The sequence below is a fragment of the Diabrotica virgifera genome, chromosome 2 (assembly GCF_917563875.1).
Source record: "Diabrotica virgifera virgifera chromosome 2, PGI_DIABVI_V3a".
In the NCBI taxonomy this organism is placed as follows: Eukaryota; Metazoa; Arthropoda; class Insecta; order Coleoptera; family Chrysomelidae; genus Diabrotica; species Diabrotica virgifera.
The window spans coordinates 271037073-271057049 of NC_065444.1; positions in this window are offsets into that span (position 1 = coordinate 271037073).

The following is a 19977-nucleotide window of genomic DNA, read 5'->3' on the forward strand; positions in this document are numbered from 1 at the left end:
TACCACTTGCCATTAAGCTTAGGCTTACAATGCATACGAAAATCTGTAATCAAAAAAATAAATGGTTACTAGTAATTAAAAAAAAAATGTTGTCCATATACATTGCCTTTCAGATAAAACTATCCACCTTAAGTACCTTTTGAACCACTGATTTTTAGAACAAGCCCAAAATCACGTCAAAAAATATTTGATGGGTGAGTTATTATGTCATATTTAAGCTTTCCGGGACACCCTCTCACCCCCGCATTATCTCTTAACGTTTTTAATTTACTTCACCTCTTTTATTTGATATTTGAATTCTCCTCTTTGTACTAATTTCAAAAATGTATGACACATGATGCTTAAAGTGATTAGTTTATGAGAAATATAAATACAAAAGCAAGAAAACTGGATTCAAAAAAAATTGTTTTTAATAATTTCATTACAAAAATTTGAAATATTCATTGTCAAAAATGTTAACAATAATTATTAAAAATGACTTGAAATTTTGAATAATTATTGTTAAAATTTTGAATAAGTATTGTCAAAATTTTTGGTAGTGAATTTACAAAAAAAAATAATAAACTACATTCTATGCACGTAGCATAGAAATCGGCCCACTTAAAAATTTGGTCATTTTTGATGTCTCATATTTCCTAAACCTGTAAGACGATTTAAGTGTTATTGTTGCTAAACAGGTAAATTTTTATTGTATACCGGGTGTACCAATAAAACTGTGATTTTTTCTCAAATTTTGGATCACCATGTGGAATATTCTAGTATTTATAAAATATTGACATTAAAACCCGACTATAGCATCAGGTTTTCTTAACATAATTCTGTTTTTGATGCATTCGTTTATGTTGAATAATAAAAAAGCTAGATACTTTAACAACTAGATATGTTCTTCATCAATACACGGTGTTTTTAAACAAGTGGGACAAACTTTAAGGAGAAATTCTGCATGAAAAAATAATGACAGTTGCCTTTATAAACGTATATCCGCAAATGTTTCGTTTCCGAGATACGGGATAGTGAAATTTTTCTCACAAACTAACGATTTATTTATCGCTTTAAAACCAGTTGAGATATGCAAATGAAATTTATTTTATTGCGGATTTTTTGACATAAAATTAAGAATTTTATATTTACCATTAGCGTGCATACGGGTAATATGATCGGTCATATTACACGTATGAGCGCTAATGGGGAATGGTTAATTCTTAATTGTATGTTAAAAAATGTGCAATAACTACGTTTTAAAACTCACCAAATTTCATTGGCATATCTCAACCGGTTTTAAAGCAATAAAATAAATCGTCAGTTTGTAAGAAAAAAATCAACATCCCGTATTTCGGAAACGAAACATTTGCGGACATACATACATTTATAAAGCCAACTGTAATACATTTTTCATGCAGAATTATCCCTTAAAGTTTGTCGCACTTATTTAGAAACGCCGTGAATTAATAAAGAACATGTCTAGTTGTTAAAGTACCTAACTTTTTTATTATCCAACATAAACGAATAATTGAAAAAACAGAATATTGATAAAACCTGAGGCTATAGTTGGGTTCTAGTTCTAGTTTCAGTATTTTATAAATACTAGAATATTCCACAGGGTGATGCGAACTTTTAGAAAAAAAACACAGTTTCATTGGTACACCCGGTATACAATGAAAATTGAACTGTTTAGCAACAATATTATTTCAGTGGTATTGTTAAAGAATTAGGCTATAATATGTTTAAGAAATCACTTAAATCGGCCAACAGATTTAGGAAATATGAGACATAAAAATGACCAAATTTTTAAGTGGGCCGATTTCTAGGCACGTAAGTTTAGTACCTACTGCTTCTGGCATATAATAATAATGCCATATTCCTATGCTGTGATATATAGAGATTCTAATAGATAACGTCTAAACTATAAATATCCGCTATGCAGATGACACTAGGGATGGCGGTTTTTGACAAAACACCGGTTTTCGGTTATACCGTTTTTTTTTTGCTTACTGTTTAACCTGGCGGTTATAACCGGCCCAAAAAACCGGTTTTTGGAAAAACCGGTTTTCGGTTTTTTTAATCCAATAGGTTACAAAGTTACATTTACAATACACTTTAGTTTGCGATACTCCATTCGACTCGATATCAATATGATCAAAATTAGTATTTACGATCGAAAGAACATGTATTACTTTTAACACGTTTGTATATTTGTAGAATAGGTTCATTTTAACTCATTTAATACTTCCTATATGAGTGTATCGTTTTGAAAACGTAGCGAAATTCTTGGAGATGTGTATTCGTAATCAGTAATTCGATATTCATAGTCAGAGCATTATTTTTGGTAATCAGAAAAAGTCATTCACCCACTTTCAATGTCAAAAGTTAAGTATGAAAAATAGATGATGTTAGATATTTTATTTATTTATCATAATAGATAATACACAAAACAGAAACATTGCACTCCACACCTGTACAAATTACATAAGAATTGTCAAGGCAAGGAGCGCTGTATAATTATCATAAAGTATTACAAAAAATTTTTACAAAAATTAAAAACATGAGACTAAACAAATAAATAAATAAGCATTGTCAAATTAAATTAATCAGAAACATTCAATATATAAATAAAAAAAAAAAGAAAAAATATTATAAAAATAAAAATAAAAACACTGGAAGTACAACAAACATTGCCAATTGCTTTCTAGGTCTTAGTTTTAACATAATGGACTAATAATCTCTTAAAGATAGTTGCATTATGGCTATTTTTAATGTGATAAGGTATATTATTGAACTGTACAATTCCTTTATGAAACAAGCTTTTCATTGAACTGGACTTGTTGGTTGTTCTAACATAAAAATTTATTGAATTTGCAGCTCTAGTGCTATGCTCATGAACATTTGCTATCGGTACCAACTGACTGTTCAAATACTCAGGCAATAAATGGTTTACCATCTTAAATAAGAATGTCATAGATTGGACATACATAAAATGTTCAACTTTTAACCAATTTAAAGTTTTCAGCATATCTTGAATTCGAGTATATCGATTGCATCTCAATATTACTCGCATAGCCTTATTTTGGAGAATTTGAAGCCTGTCATAATTAGAACATCCTGTATAAATCAATGAACAACAATATAAAAAGTGAGGTAATATTAACGAATTATAAATTGTTAATTTAGTTTGAAATGTCAAAAATGGTGATACTCTTCGAAAAAAACCTATTTTTTTCCCTATCTTTCTGCAAATGTAATCAACATGTTTACTAAAAGTTAGTTCCCTATCCAATATGAATCCCAAATACTTTATTTCATGAACCATTTCAATTTTTTCATTATTTAATTTAATGTGAACATCCAAACTTAAGAATTTCCCGAAAAGAGTATTATTACCAATAAACATGTATTTGGATTTTAACTCATTGACTTTCAATTTGTTTAACTTAAATCTTTCAGTTAATAAATGCAATTCACGATTCATCGTGTCCACTACATCAACAAAATCTTCCCCATAAAAATATATTAATGTGTCATCAGCAAAAAGATGAATTTTACATTTGCTTAATACGTTTCCCAAATCATTAATGTATAATATGAAAAGTAGAGGTCCAAGTACACTGCCCTGCGGCACACCAATATCATTTAACTTTGGATTTGACATTTCACTATTTAATTTAGTCCTTTGGTACCTATTTGACAGATAATTTTCCAGCCAATTAAAAACTGTCCCGTTAAAACCATATTTCTTTAATTTCAAAAGAAGTATATGACGATCTATTGTTTCAAATGCTCTTTTGAGATCTATAAAAACTGCGCATATACCGACCCCTGTCGTATCTAAAATACTTTTCATATCTGAGACAACTAACTGTAATGCGGTCTCACATGAATGAGAATTTCTAAATCCAGACTGGTAATTATACAGGATATTATTTGAAGTAATAAATTTAATCAGCTGATTGTACACCACAATTTCTAAAACTTTTTCACAAAATGGGAGCATATTTATTGGACGTAATTGATCAAGTTTATTAGTATTAGGAACTTTTGGAACAGGAACTATAGTTGATGTTTTAAATTGCTTGGGCACCAGGCCCTTCTCTAAACTCATATTAATTAAATTTAATAAAGGATAACCTAACACATGAAATAGATTTTTGATAATATCAAGACCTACTTCATCCGTACTATTTTTTTTATATTGTAATTTGATTATATCATATAGTTGGTTTAGTGATATGCTCTCAAAAGTTTCAAAATTTACATAAGATGAAACAACTGTCTGCAAATTTAAATTAATATCACTATTTTGGTCAAAACTTACAATAATATCTTTAATACTATCAACATAATATTGATTTAATATGTTTGCCAAATTTACACTATATGTTACACCTTCATGTTCAAGACTTTGAAATTGTGATATAGTTTTATTAGTTCCTACTAACTGTTTGAGATGTTTCCACATTTGTTTAGAATTGCCCCTATTCCTATCAATATTTGACTCATAAAATCTAATTTTAACTTGTTTTAAAATTCTAACACAGTTATTTCTTTCAATTTTATAGTTATTCCAATCTACGCAATCATTTGTAAACAAAAATCTTTTATAAGCAATATTTTTATTCTTAACTGCCAATATTTACAAGTGTTGTCAAACCATTTATTACCAAAGTTCTTAACTTCCACAGTTTTAACTGGTGACACTCTATTCAAAACATCTACGATATTACTGACGAAAGTATCAGTAACTTCATCGATGTTTACCGAAGAATATGCCCAATCTTTTTCAATCAACATATTTACCATATTATCATATATTATTTTAGAACGAATTTGTTTTGTTTCAATGACTTCACTTTTAGTTACTTTATTATTGAGCACATGGACAATACAGTGATCAGATATTATGTAATTTTTTTCTACATGAGCAGTTAACGTATAGTCATTACTTATGACAAGATCAATCATAGATTTTGAATCTTTAAAAATTCTTGTATATTCATTTACAAGTTGCTGCATTCCATTGTTTTCTATATATTCTTTCAATTTATTTTTACCCTGACAATTTTTATCATAATGTATGTTGAAATCTCCAGCAATGACTATACTACAACTACTATGTGATTCATAATAATCATCCATCCACTTGAAAAATACATCAGTGAATTCACTTATACTACCACTTGGCGATCTATAAATACCCACTATTCCATAATATGATCCATTAATTACAACATCCAAAGACAAAACCCACAAACTCTTGTCAATAATAAATGTTTTGATATTATTGACTTTTATGTATTCTTTCGTATAAATTAGAACTCCTCCTGTATGACGACTACTAGAATCACAACGCGCCATTATATATTCAGGGATCTGTAGCTCAGAATCTGAAAAATCGCTAGTGATACAAGTTTCCGTTAAACATAAAATGTGTGGGTCATATACCTGAACATAAAGTTTGATTTCATCGCAATGTTTATAGTAACTTTCAGATTAATACAAGAAAGAAGAAGATTATCTATACACTTTTTATTTGTGCGTGTAATATTTGAAGGCGTCTTTGATGGCTAGATATTATACCCTATTCTTTCTTTGGCTTTTAATAACTGTCTTTGATAACTACTACAATTTCTATCAAATACATTATGGTTATAATTAACATGTTTAAGTTTAAGAATTTCATTTGCATATTTACAGTTAACACAAGTAAAATTATCGTTAGTAATTCTGCACTCATCTTTTTTGTGTTGGCCTCCACATAATGGACAAACATCCTGTGAAGTACATTTATCAGACATTATGTGTTTGGGTCTAATTCAACCAGATCACTTCTTATGTAGATATTTTGATTACAAATACCTTTTCAAGGAAATATTATAATAAAACTTAATAATTGTTTCTGGCTGATGTGAGATTACGCTTTCAGTTTGCTTCTGTATTTTATAAAATAAAATAAAACTTGAATTATGGTTTTGTTTGGAATAATTACTTGAGAATAATAATTATGATTGGGATCTAAAATAATACCTAACCTAATCCTAATCTGCGTAAAAACCTAATAACCGGTTTTTACTTTAAAAAGAAAAAACCGGTTATAACCGGGACAAAAAACAACCGGTAAAACCGGTTATTGCGAAGTAAAAAAACCGGTTTTAGGTTTAAACCGGTAGGTTTTTTCCATCCCTAGATGACACCGTTGTTCTTGCAGACAGTTTAAAACGATTACAGCAACTAATAAAGATAATAACGATAGTAAATGGCGTAAGTGAAAGATTTGGACTACAAGTAAACATGTGAAAAACTAAATTTATGGTCATCAGTAAAAATAAAATTAGAGACTTTCAACTTTCACTGCGAGTAACGAGACTCATTGAAGCGATGGAGAAAAAACTTGAAGCCTTCGAGATGTGGCTATAGAGTAGAATCATAAGGATAAAGAAAGTGAAAAAATTGTGGATTGAATTGAATTCTAAGGATTCATGGACAAAAAATTGAATCCTAAGAATATCTTGCACAGACAAGATAACCAACGAGACCATACTACGAAGAATGTGGAAATAAAGAGTGATTAAATATTAGAGCTTACTGAAAATAATCCTTGAAGGCAAAGTATTCGGAAAGCGAGGAATTAGGAGAAGGGGAATATCGTGTTTAAAAACCGGAGGAAATGGTTCTCCACGACAACAACAATAGTATATTATTCAACGAGCATGTAATGATGGCTATTACTCACGATGATGAAGTTTGCGACACGAGCCAAAGGCGAGTGTCGTAATTCATCAGAGTGAGTAATAGCCATTACATGCAAGTAGAATACTATACTTTTTCTACGACGTTTCTTTCTTCTTTTTTATAAGTGAAAATATTATTGTAATCGCGTCAGTTTATTAATAATTGTAACCCAACTAAATTAAAATAATTTTTATCGCTTTTTTATTTACTAGCCGAACTATCTGTTAATCAAAAAATCACTTTATTTACCGTTTTATGTATTATATAGTCTACGTGACGTGTTATACCATGCCTTTCTTAAGTTATATAAATATTTCATAAATATATCAGAGTGAGTACTGAGTAATAGCCATTAACTACATGCTAGTAGAATACTATACTTTTTCTACGACCTTGTTTTATTGGTAAAAATATTATGGTACTTTAAAGTACATAGTTTGCTTATGTAAAACCATGCAATCAATATCAATCAATTATATCAATAAGCAAACAATGCAATTTAAATACCATAGAAAAAAACAAGTGTTGAAAAGGTAATAGGTTTTGATAAGAGCTATGACCTTGAAAATGTCACAAAGAATATAACTAAATATTTTTTTTCCTACTTAGGACTCTTTGAAAGTATTTTAGTATATTTTAGAATCGAAATATTTAGTGACATTACTAAGGTATTGGATTTTGTCAAGAGCTATGAATCATGCCAATTTAGTACACAAGTCTATGTGAAATTTTCAAGGTCATAGCTCTTGACAAAATCCAACACATAACATAAAAATTTACCTTAGTTACTAGATGATCTTTATCCGGTGCTTCATTTAAAAATTTTTCAATTTCCTTCTGATAGAGTATCCCTCTGATTTCCTTTTCAAAAAAGCTCTAAAGTCTCGGATAGTTTTCTATATGAATATTATTTTTTATTGCGAGAGTACTTTTCAACATAAAATAATGAGCCCACAAGGAAGAGGCTTTATATTTCTGTGAAAGTTGTTGAAAATATACTAGCAGTACGTTTTCAGAAAATGAATTAGCATTTTGGCTCTGCTTCCAGTCCATAAATGACTGAAAAACGGCTTCATACTTTCCTCGTGATTTCTCCGGTACTAAGTTGTAGGTATGTTGCCTCATTTGCAGCTTCGGTAATTTCAGGTGGTGTGCAAGTTTCAAATTCGTCGCCACTTAATTCTACCATAATATTATTCTGAGTAGAATAATAATATTACGATAACAAAACGTAAAACTAAACGTAAAAATTGCAAAATACCTGAATACAGACGCGTCAATGACAACTGATAATTTTTTAGAATGGCGTTATTTGCTATCGTTATTTATTGTCGTTGCCTGGCAACGGGACAACACGCACAAACCGGCAAGACAATAAGCTACTTGATGCAGAAATTACTAATACGTCGCGATCGCATTGGACGGCATCTAAACGTTTATATTTACCTTTTAATAACCTCAACTTAAATGTTCAAATGATAAAATTTAAACGTAAAAATATATCGAAGCATTGTTACAGTTAAAAATCCGTTAAACATTTTTCGAAGTTAATTATTGATATAAATTACAATAATTATTGTATAAAATAAACAAGTTTAAGTAATTTCATTTATTAAAACTGATATTCAGTACTTGAACCAAACTTCAGCCCGTGAGTAATAACCCGCGAGTAACTTCAGCCCGTGAGTAATGAAATATTACTCACGGGTACAGTAATGGGTGCTACTATCTATGAAAAAATAGCTAATAATGAGCATGTTATTAAACGGTCGTAGAAAAATGTATTTAACGCGCCAGTTAATAAAATAATTATAGCCAGAATAATCGCTAATATTCGAAACGAATGGGCACAAAACAAGGATGATCTCTAATCTGACAAACGAACAAAATCCATCTTCGTAATGTTTTAATAATATTTTGTAGAAACAAGCATACATTCTAGAGAGCTGGAAAGAATATTATAATATTATAATAGTTGTAAGGAAACCTGGCAGACGAGATGACAAACATAATTCATATCTCCCAGAATGTTCTGTATCTTCATATCTTCCAGTGTTTTAAAGTTATGGAAATAATAAAATAAATAAACTAGTACAAAGCGCCTGGATATGACTTACGAAGAATAGCTACTGGAGAAATTAAAAAAAAAATACCAAGGGAAGCAATTAATAGTATGTACTCCTAATCACTTTTTGATACATAATAGCTCTCAATAAAGACCTGAGAATAACAGAATAAAACTTGGTGGAGTGAGGAGAAGAAGCGGGTCCAGACCATGATTTAAGGACCAGGTGGAAGATGGCTTACGAGTATTAAGAATACGAAATTTGAAAACCAACACGAACGATAGGAAGAAATGGAAGCTGATTCTAGAACAGGTCAAGACCTACCATGGATTGTAGAGCCGATGTTGATGATGATGAAAGACCTTGAAATGCTGTTAATAAAAAATATTATAAACGAACATGCAGCTAAACACTGAATAGATGAAGCAGTAAAGCACTAAAACCGACCTTACCTCCGAAAAAAAAAAACGACAAGACGGATCTTAAGATTCGTGAATGCACCAGGAAACGTTGTGACCTGAAGCCATGATATATTCTTGAAAAACTGCATACAAGAAATACATTCTTAAAGTGCATCTCAAACAGACAATAAAAAAAATCAGAACTCGTCAATTATTGGCGGAAATGAGTTCAATTTTGTTAAACGGGGGTTTTTGGGGTCGCTGAAAACGAATATGACGTCAAAAAAGATCTCCGGAGTACTTGGTGCCCAGGGTACCTACTGTTTACCTCGTCTTGTGAAGTTTTCGGCAAATTCAATAAAAATTAGTCAAAAATCATTACTTGGGGTGCTGTTTGACTCTCTTGTAAAGTTTTAATCAAAAAATGTATTAAAAAATTAGTTAAAAATAATTACTCGGGCTTTTGGGTTCGCTAACGATGAATATTACATCGGAAGCGATCTCTGGAATACCTGGTGCCCAAGATATCTACTTCTCATGGAGTTTTCGGCAAATTTATTAAAAAATTAGCCAAAAATCATTACTCGGAGGGTTTTTGGGTGGCTGACGACGAATATGACATACGAAGTGATCTACGGAGTACCTGGTACCCAGGGTACCTACCGTTTACCCCGTTTTCTGGAAATTTTCGTAAATTCATTAAAAAATTAGCCACACATCATTAGTTACGAGATCAACAGTAGGTACGCTGGGCACCAGGTACACCGGAGATTACTTCCGATGTCATATTCGTCGTCAGAATAGAATAGAATAGAAGAGAATAGAATAGAAATATGCTTTATTGCCATGAAAAATTTTACAATTTTATCGACAAAGCTTACAAATAGTCAAAAAAACAAAACAGTAACAATCCAATTTACTAAAATTACATAAATCGTCAATATATTTAAATAATAATAATAATAATGAAGTTAAAACAGAAATAATCAATTGCAAAAATTCAAATAAATTGCAAATGCATAGTGTACCTAATAATTAATAAAAAAAGGTTTAAAAGTTAAAAAGTTAAAAAGTTAAGCTGCTGCATATGACACCCAAATATAGATAAAAAATAATAAAAATACTACTTGTACAAAGGGTACTGTAATTTCTTAGTTATCGACTAAAAAATTCTTCTACTGAATAATATGGCCTTTCAGACAGGTAGGCTTTTGTCAGTTTACGGAATTTGTGGAAAGATGGTGCCGATTTTAGTTGTAGGGGGAGATGGTTGTACATTTTTTTTGCGGAATATAATATCGATTTTTTTACTAACTCCGAGGACGGGGTCGGCAAATAGACGTCAAACGTAGAATTTCTCGTGAAGTAGTCATGATTAGGTCTTGGTGGAAAGACATGTAGATGTTTACGAATTAAGCAAAGAGTTTCTAAAATATACAAAGATGAAAGGGTTAAAATTCCGTGATCTTTGAAATATCTTCTGCAATGTGTTGTTCTTCTGAGGCCAAACAGATATCTTATTGTTCTTTTTTGTAATTTGAAAATAACATCGAATTGGGCAGCTGTACCAGAACCCCAAAAAGAAGACCATAACGAAGATGTAACTCGAACAAAGAAAAATATGTTATTTTGGAAGATGCTAAATTGAGTTCATTCAAAACAGATCTTATAGCATAGCAAGCTGAAGAGAGTTTCTTCCGTAACAAATCGATATGGAGGGACCATTTAAGGTTGCTGTCTAAAAAAATACCAAGAAATTTTACAGAATCAACGGTACTGATCTGGCTGTTATTAAGAGGTAAGGGTTGAAGAGCTCCTTTATAAGACAATGCTACTGTTTTATCTACGTTAAACGAGAGTAAATTTGAGTCAGACCAGGTTTTTATTGTAAGTAGATCAGAAGTTATAGTAGCATGAAGAGTTGCAATATTTGAGTTTATCCAAGTGATACTGGTATCATCAGCAAAAAGAAAGATTTTTCCATCGATTTTTAAATTAGTGATGTCATTAATAAAGATAAGGAAAAGTAGAGGACCCAATACTGAACCTTGAGGTACCCCACGTACAATGTTTTTGAGACTAGAGTCTGTATCATTTGCTCTAACCAGTTGTTTCCTATCATCCAAGTAAGATTGGAACCAATCTAAAGAAATGCCTCGAATTCCGTAGAAATTTAGTTTTTTTTATCAAAATGTTGTGATTTACACAGTCAAAAGCTTTGGCGTAGTCACAAAAAACGGTGGCAGTGTGAAGATTATTGTTCAGTGCTTGATAAACCTCATGTAGTACAGAAAACATGGCATCAGTAGTGCATTTATTATTTAAAAAGCCGAACTGATTTTGTGATAAAATGTTATTTTCAACTAGAAAGGACATAAGTCGGGCTTTTATGAGTCTCTCAATGATTTTGGAGAGTACCGGTAGTAGTGCAATAGGTCTATAATTTCAAGTATTAGATATTCCACCACCCTTATGAAGAGGAATAATGATGGCTGTCTTCAGGCACTCTGGAAATTTACCTTTCTCAAAGGAATCATTAATTAGTGAGATGACGACTTCTAACACATTTTCTGGAAGATTAGAAAAAATTTTTATCGATAGACCATCAGTTCTACAGGAAGATTTGCTTTTGATACTATTGATTGTTTGGATCAGTTCAGATTTATCGACTGGTTTTATAAAGAATGAATTCGAGACCTTTCTTGAATTAGGGAGATAGGAAATGGGATCTTGTTGTGGCAAAATAGTTGATGTAATATTTTTACTCAATTGACTTTACTTTTACTTTACCCTACTTTGGGGTCAGAGACCCCAAAAACCTCTAAGTAATGAATTTTGACTAATGTTTTAATTAATTTGCAAAAAAGTCCAGAAAACGAGGTAAACAGTAGGTATCCAGGGTACCAAGTACTCCGTAGAGCACTTGCGATGTCATATTCGTCGTCAGCGACCCCGAAAACCCGCGAGTAATGATTTTTGGCTAATTTTTTATTGAATTTGACGAAAATTCCATAAGAAGTAGGTACCCTGGGCATTAGGTATTCCCGAGATCGCTTCCGATGTCATATTCGTCGATAGTGATCCCAAAAACTCCGCGAGTAATTATTTTTGACTAATTTTTTAATAAATTTTTTGCCGAAAACTCCACAAGACGAGGTAAACAGTAGCTACCTTGGGCACCAGGTACTCCGGAAATTACTTCAGATGTCATATTCGTCGTCAGCGACCCAAAAACCCCCGAGTAATGATTTTTGACTAATTCTTAATGAATTTACCGAAAACTTCACAAGATGAGCTATACAGTAAATATCCTGGGCACCAGGTACTCCGGAGGTCACTTTTGACGATATTCGATATCAGCGACCTCAGAAACCCCTAAGCAACAAAATATAACTCATTTCCTCCGATAATTGACGAGTTCTGATTTTTTTATTTTCTCTTTAAGATGCACTTTAAGAATGCATTTTTTGTAAGCACTTTTTCAATATTATATCATGGCTCCGGGTCACAAAGTTTCCTGTCGCATTCACGAATCGAATGCAAAAAGAGTTATTAAGATCTGTCTTGTCCTTTTTTATCGAAGGTTCAGTGCTTTATTGCTTTGACTAGAAGTAGAAACATCGTCAACGGATTTATTTATTACTCATAATATTAAGAGTGGATTGTAAATAAACGGTTTAATAATGAATACTTTGGGAAAAAAGAACCTGCAGATCTACAACAATAAAAAATTAATAATTGTATTGTTGTAAATCGTTTTAAATACTAATAAAAAAAATTAAAATAAAAAATTAAAGATAACTTTTACCTTTATCATTTCCTTTGGAAAATGAATGCCTCTCAACTAGGGTTTCAAAAGCCAACAAAGACTATCTGAATACGTGTAGACTTTATTTGAAAATGCTAGTTTTAGTAGATTCGTTTGTTTCCTAAATTGCCTTTTTTCTAATGCTGCGATTACCGGTTCAAAACCTCTTTGATTAGACACGTTTTTTATAATTATTATGTTCCGTGTCCATTCAATAAATCGCTAAAAAAAACATCGTTAAACGGACGGTTGTTGTACTCACTAAATAGTTATTCGAGAATGAAAATAACTAATAGCTAATAAACATTATCTAAGTATAAAGTTTTGGCACAAAAAAAGATAATTTGACATACTTCGTCCATTTCTAAGTAGTAAAAAGCCTTTTTGTCTCGAAAAGAGTAAAATACTCTTAGATAAAATTATACTCTTAGATAAAAGAAATCGCACAACGTAAAAAATAAGCTATATAATAACTTTCGTCAAATTCAATGAAAATGCTAATAATTACGCAAAAATGTCTATATTATACACTGAATTAAAAACTTATACGCCCAATAAATGAACGTTTTGGAGTGTAATTTTCAGGGGTAACTCCGAATTGCATGAAAATTTGGATTTAAGTTCTACTTACCCTCTACTTCAAAGTGAATTTGTGCCGTTGGTTGCTTTTACTTGGGGGGTGACATTTACCCCTTCTCGGGGGTTGAAAAACGCGTGTTTAAAGTAAGGCCGGTAATTGGTAAATTGGCTTATTTTAAGCACCTTTTATTGTATAAAGTTTTTTACGTAAGTCAATACTTTTCGAGTTATTCGCGATTTAAAATCGACAAAAAAACTACGTTTTCAGACCGTTTTCCCAAATAATCCAAAAAGTAAATATTTGATCGAAAAAAATATTTTAAGAAAAAGTGTAGCCTATAAAATAACGAAAAAAATGGTGTACCAGTAAAGTCTACTAATTGAGTAGAAGCAAAGTTGTAGCTCATGAAAAATACGTTCTTATTCGTCTAATTCCAAGTCAAATAATTCAACGCGAAATCACCGAAGAAAGAAGCGTTTTTCGGGATAACCTTATTAACATTTTTATAGTATCGAAAAAAAAGCTTATTATTTGTTTTTTTCCAAAGGTTTACAGCATCAAAAATAAGCGAGTTACACTGAAAAAAAAAGTTGGCGTAAAAAAAATTGTGAAAACCTCCCTCTATTTAGCACCCTAAATGAAATTAATCGTTTGGCTTCACCATCTATTTTAACTGTATGTGTATTGTTTATATGATCTGTAAGTTTGATTGGTTTGAAGTGCTTATTTTTAAAAACATTTGGTTTTATAGTAAAAAAAATTTTCTATGAAAAATTTAATTTTTTCAAAATAACTTAAAAATTATTAGTGATAAGAAAAATCTTAAAGAGTAAAAAAATGTAGGTTTTGGTATTATAAATATGCTAGTTTCATTTTGTTTCTCCGTAAGACAAAAATTGGTTAAGATATGGCAGTTCAAAATTTGCATACACTCGTGATTAATGACCCATTCAAGCCTTTTCAATTATAACCCTTTCAAAAATAAACACTTTAAACCGATGAGATTGACAGATCATATAAAAAATAGATAGGTAAGTAAATTGTCTGTAAAGCGGTAGCGATTAATTTCATTTGGGGAGCTAAACACGGCGAGATTTTTATAATTTTTTACAAAAAAAAAGAGGGCCAACTTTATTATTTTGAGCGTAACTCCCTTATTTTTAATGCTAGAGCTTTTGTTAACAATTAAAACAAAGCTTTTTATAAACACCTTAAAAAAGTTTAAATGAGTTTTTTCCGAAAAGTGGAAGTCGGTGATTTCACCTTGAAATATTCGATTTGGAATTAGACGAATAAGAACGTATTTTTCATGAGCTATAACTTTGTTTTTGTTTGATTGATAGACTTTACTGATACACCATTTTTTTAAATTTTTTATAAGCTAAATTTTTGCTACGGATATTTTTTTCGATAAAATATTTACTTTTTGACTTATTTGCGAAAAATCGTCTGAAAACGTAGTTTTTTGTCGAAAAATCAACATTTTCAATGGCAAATAACTCGAAAAGTATTGATCTACGTAAAAAACTCTATAGAACAAAAGTTGCTTAAAATCAATCAATTTATCTATTTCCGGTCGTATCTTGAACGTATGTTATTTCACCCCCGAGAAGGGGTGACTGTCACCCCCCAAGTAAAAGCAACCAACGGCACAATTTCAACTTTGAAGTGGAGGGTAAGTAGAACCTAAATCCAAATTTTCATGCAATTCGGAGTTGCCCCTGAAAATTACACAGTATGGCCGAATTTCCCGTTCATTTACTGGGCTAAAAAGTAAATGTCTATATAGTGATGAGCTCGCTAATAACCGGCAAAATAACGCAAAAGATGGAAAACATATTACATAATTTATGAGATAAAAACAAATGAAACTAGTGGAGGTGGGAGATTGAGGGATAGAAACCTAAAAACTTACGTCCAATTTATTGTTTCTCACCTTTAGACGTATCAGAGGAGTATGGCAATTAAAAGTGTCATGGTAGGGGAGCCCAAGCGGGGATTTTTGCAGTTACTCGAACGCGTCAGATTATCATATGGGGAGAAACCTGGTGCCCTGCAGATGTACCTCTACCATATATTGGCTCTTAACACAGGGGAGTTAAGATAAGATAAGTTAAATACATGCAAAAGAGTGTACATTTCAAAAATCTGACGATTTGAGAAGGGCGTAAGGAAATGGGCGAGTTAAAAAGTTTCACAAAAAAAGCGAATAAATCGCGAAATGAACGTTAGATCGAAAAACTAAAAAATACTTGTTCAATATTTTTCAAAAATCTGTCGAATGATACCAATCATGACCCCAATGGAGTGGGGTGAGGTGTAAATTTAAAATTTAAATACAAATCCCGTGATATTTCGCAAAATAAACATTAGATCGAAAAACTGCAAAATACACTTAATCAATATTTTTGAAAAATCTATAGAACGGTACCAAACACGACCACCACGTAGGTGGGGTGGGTGTTACTTTAAAATCTTAAATAGGAGCCCCAAATTTTTATTCAAGTTTTGGATTCTTTACGTAAAAATAAGCAATTTTTATTCGAAAAATTTTTTCGACTTATGGATAGATGGCGCTATAATCTGAAAAAACGATTGTTGGAAATGGAAAATCAAATTAAAAAATGGCAAAAGCTCACTAAAATGAAAAACATTACTTAACTTTTTTGGTTTTAGGACCTACTATTCACAACCCAATAGGTCCCCAAAGCGCTCGAGTGACTGCACATTTAGCATACTTTGTTCCCCTACTCTTACTATCGCAGTGGCAGTTGCCAGACTAGTGATGTTGATTAAAGTTACTTTCGAGTATTCGTTACAAATCGTTACTTTTGTATAAAGTAATAATTTCAGTATTCGTTACTTTGATTACTATGATCACTTTTGTTACTTTTGTATTTGAGTACCGGTAATCATATCGAGAATCGTATTTCTCAGTAGGTAGGTATTTTGTATAAAGTAATCATTTACAGTGTTCGTTACTTTGATTACTATGATTACTTCTGTTACTTTTGTATTTGAGTATCGGTAATCATATATGGAATCGTATTTCTCAGTAGGTAGCTATTTTGTATAGGTATTCCGATATAACAACGACCTTCACCAATCTGTTAAAAGATAAGAATGATTTGATTACTATGATTACTTTTGTTACTTTTGCAGTTTAGTACCGCCAGTCATATTGAGAATCGTATTTCTCAGTAGGTAGGTATTTTGTATAGGTATTCCGATATAATAACGACCTTCACGAAGTACGAAGTAATCAGAATAATCAAAGTAGATACAATAGTCATTACTCGCTCTCTTACGATTGGTACGAAGTAATCAGAGTAATTAAAGTAATCAAAGAAGATATAATAGTCGTTACTCGCTCTGATACGATTAGTAGGAAGTAAATAAGTAATCAGAGTAATCAAAGTAATCAAAGTAGATACAATAGTCGTTACTCGCTCTAATACGATTGTTATGAAGTAAAGAAGTAATCAGAGTAATCAAAGTAATGATTTGCCTTTCTGTATAGTAATCGTTACTTTCGGTATTCGTAAGTAACAAGTATTTTGTAACGAATAGTTACTTTTTCAACATCACTACCAGACTCGTCCGATACGTCTAAAGGTGGGAATCAACAAGTAGAATGTAAACTTGTAGGTTTTTATCGCTAAATCTCCCACATCCACTAGTTTAATTTCTTTTTATCTCACATCTTAATGTGTTTTCCAACTTTTGCTTTATTCTGCCGGGTATGAGCGCGCTAGTCACTGTACATCTTTCTTTTAAGAATGCAAAAAGGATATAACCTACTAGGTTGTTCAATAAGTTTTGCGGTTTGATAAGAAAATTTTGTGGATTGCAATAAACTTTATTATTCAGTATAGTCTCCGTGACCATCAATACACTTGTTCCAACGAGATTCCAATTTACAAATTCCATTCCTGAAGTGAGAATTTGGAAGGGTTGCAAAATACGCTTCCACAGCAGCTGTTCTGACTTCATCCTTTGATGAAAAACGCTTTCCACCATGAATTTTTTTAGATATTGAAATGGATGGAAGTCGCTAGGAGCCAAATCTGCTGAATACGGTGGATACTCCAACAATGCGAACTTTAGTTTATGGATTTTAGCCATTGTTAAAATGCTCATATATATATGACACGGTGCATTATCCTGATGAAAAAGGATTTTTTTCGTCTGCAAACCAGGTCTTTCTCCACGAATTTTTTGCTTCAGCTGATCTTAAAGGTAACCATAATATTCAGAATTTATTGTTTTACCAGTTTGAAAGTAATCCACAAACAAAATTCCTCTCGCATCCCAAAAAACTGATGCCAACACCTTCTTAGCCGATTTGTGGACGCGAACTCGTTTCGGAGCCGAAGAACCAGGTTCACACCACTCTTTAGTCTCTTGTTTTGATTCAAGATCATGGTGATAAACCCAAGTCTAATCCATAGTGATGAATCGATGCACAAAATCTACTTTATCCTTTCGAAAATGATCTAAATGCAGTGGCGGCTTTTGGGGGTAGGCAGGATAGGCCGGGCCTACCCAATAATTTTAACTGCTTTAAAATTGAAAAAAATATATTCAAAAATTATGTTAATGCATGTAAATAACTTTTAAATGTACTAAATCACTCAATACATTAGCTTCCGTTAAAACAACTATTTATCACAGAAAGCATTGAATCGTATCCAGGCATTTTAAATATCATTAATAGGCCCGTTCGGAGCCGGCCGACCCCGCTCACATAAGATCTCCGTACAAAAAGCGTTTGAAGTTAAGTCGCTTGCCGGACAACGATTTATATTGTCGTGTTATGCTTGCTGTTTAGGCACCAGACGATCGGGCCTTCGCCGACCATCGTTGCCACTTATAACGTAATTATCGAATTGCAATATAAATTTTCTTCTAAATTATGATAAAAAAATATGTAACTGTAACATATATCTATAATTGTAACATATTTTTAAACAAACGGAATTTATTTCTGGAATTGGGCGATAATAAAAGATTCACACAGAATACGGCGCTAAATTTCCAAAAAAAGCTTTGGACTCATTAAGGGATACATATGAACTACTTTTTAATAAATCCTTATTAAAAACTGAACTGGAAATGATTTTTTCTGCTATTCATCGTGAAAATTTTCACGATAAGAGTTTGTTAGAACTAATTAAAAGTATGTTTGACAACGAAACCAATGAAATTCTTCCTGAAATCTACAAGTTATTTTGTTTACTTGCTACAATACCTGCAACAAGCGCTTCAGTTGAAAGAACCTTCTCCACTTTAAAGCGAATAAAGTCATCTCTTCTCGGTGTCTCTTCGAAATACAATGACGCAAAGTCGGCTTTCATCACTGTCTACTGATTATAGAAAGAGAGATTATAGAAAGAAAGAGACAACAGGGGTAAACAAGAGCAATATAAGCAACAGAGAGAAAAAGAAAAGAACAGAAAAAGAGCGGCTGTGCGCGCAAGAGAACGGTCTGGAAAGACGTGCCACGCGCGTAAGCCAAGAGTGGGTTTAGTTGGTAGGCATTGTAACACGGATTCATCCGGGGGCAAGGCCTCCAGTGGGGGAACGGGGAACTGCGTTCGGATGTACTCCGTTTACTCTGAATCCAACATACGCCAGGTACGATTCATCTTGTACGGTCTTTAGAAGATTCCCACTCTCACACAAAAAAAAATATGTATTACACACACTGGCGCAGCTATTTTTTTGGGGGGTCATGGATCTTGAGGGTGATTACTTTTCTCTGATGCAAGGTCACTTTTAGTCTTACCACCAATAGGATAAGTGGGTTTTCAAATATTTGGGGGGAGGTCATGACCCCCTGACCCCTCCCTCTGGATCCGCCACTGATTACACATAGCTATATGTAATTTGCTGGCTTGGCCTACCCAAAATTTTACCCCACCAGCCGCCACTGTCTAAATGGTGTTGAGAAAGTCGCATTCGAATGTGTTTTTTTCCGTTGTTAACCTTTCAGAGTTAACGTGCGGACTATGATTCCGCTTGTCTAAATATTTGTCGATTTCTGACGATTAATTACGATCTCGGTCGTGGCGTGCTCGCTAGCTTCAAGTGAGGGGATACTCTATTTAGTACTGTTGTGAGAATTGTCTTATTGCGTTTAGTTCTGCTGCTATATTGACTTGCGGAACGTGTACAAGTTGTCACAAATCTTCAGGTAAGATTCAATTTTAAAATATTTTGTTTTTAGGGTATATATAAAAATATTTATGTAATTTATAATTGGGAGTGATCTACTGATTACGTTTTCTGTATTGATATAAACTTATTTTTGTTACAGATTTTTTAAGATGAGTTTCGAAAAGCAACTAGCATATCTTGAAAAGCTGCATGCGGAATTTCTCTCTGATTCTGAGCCAG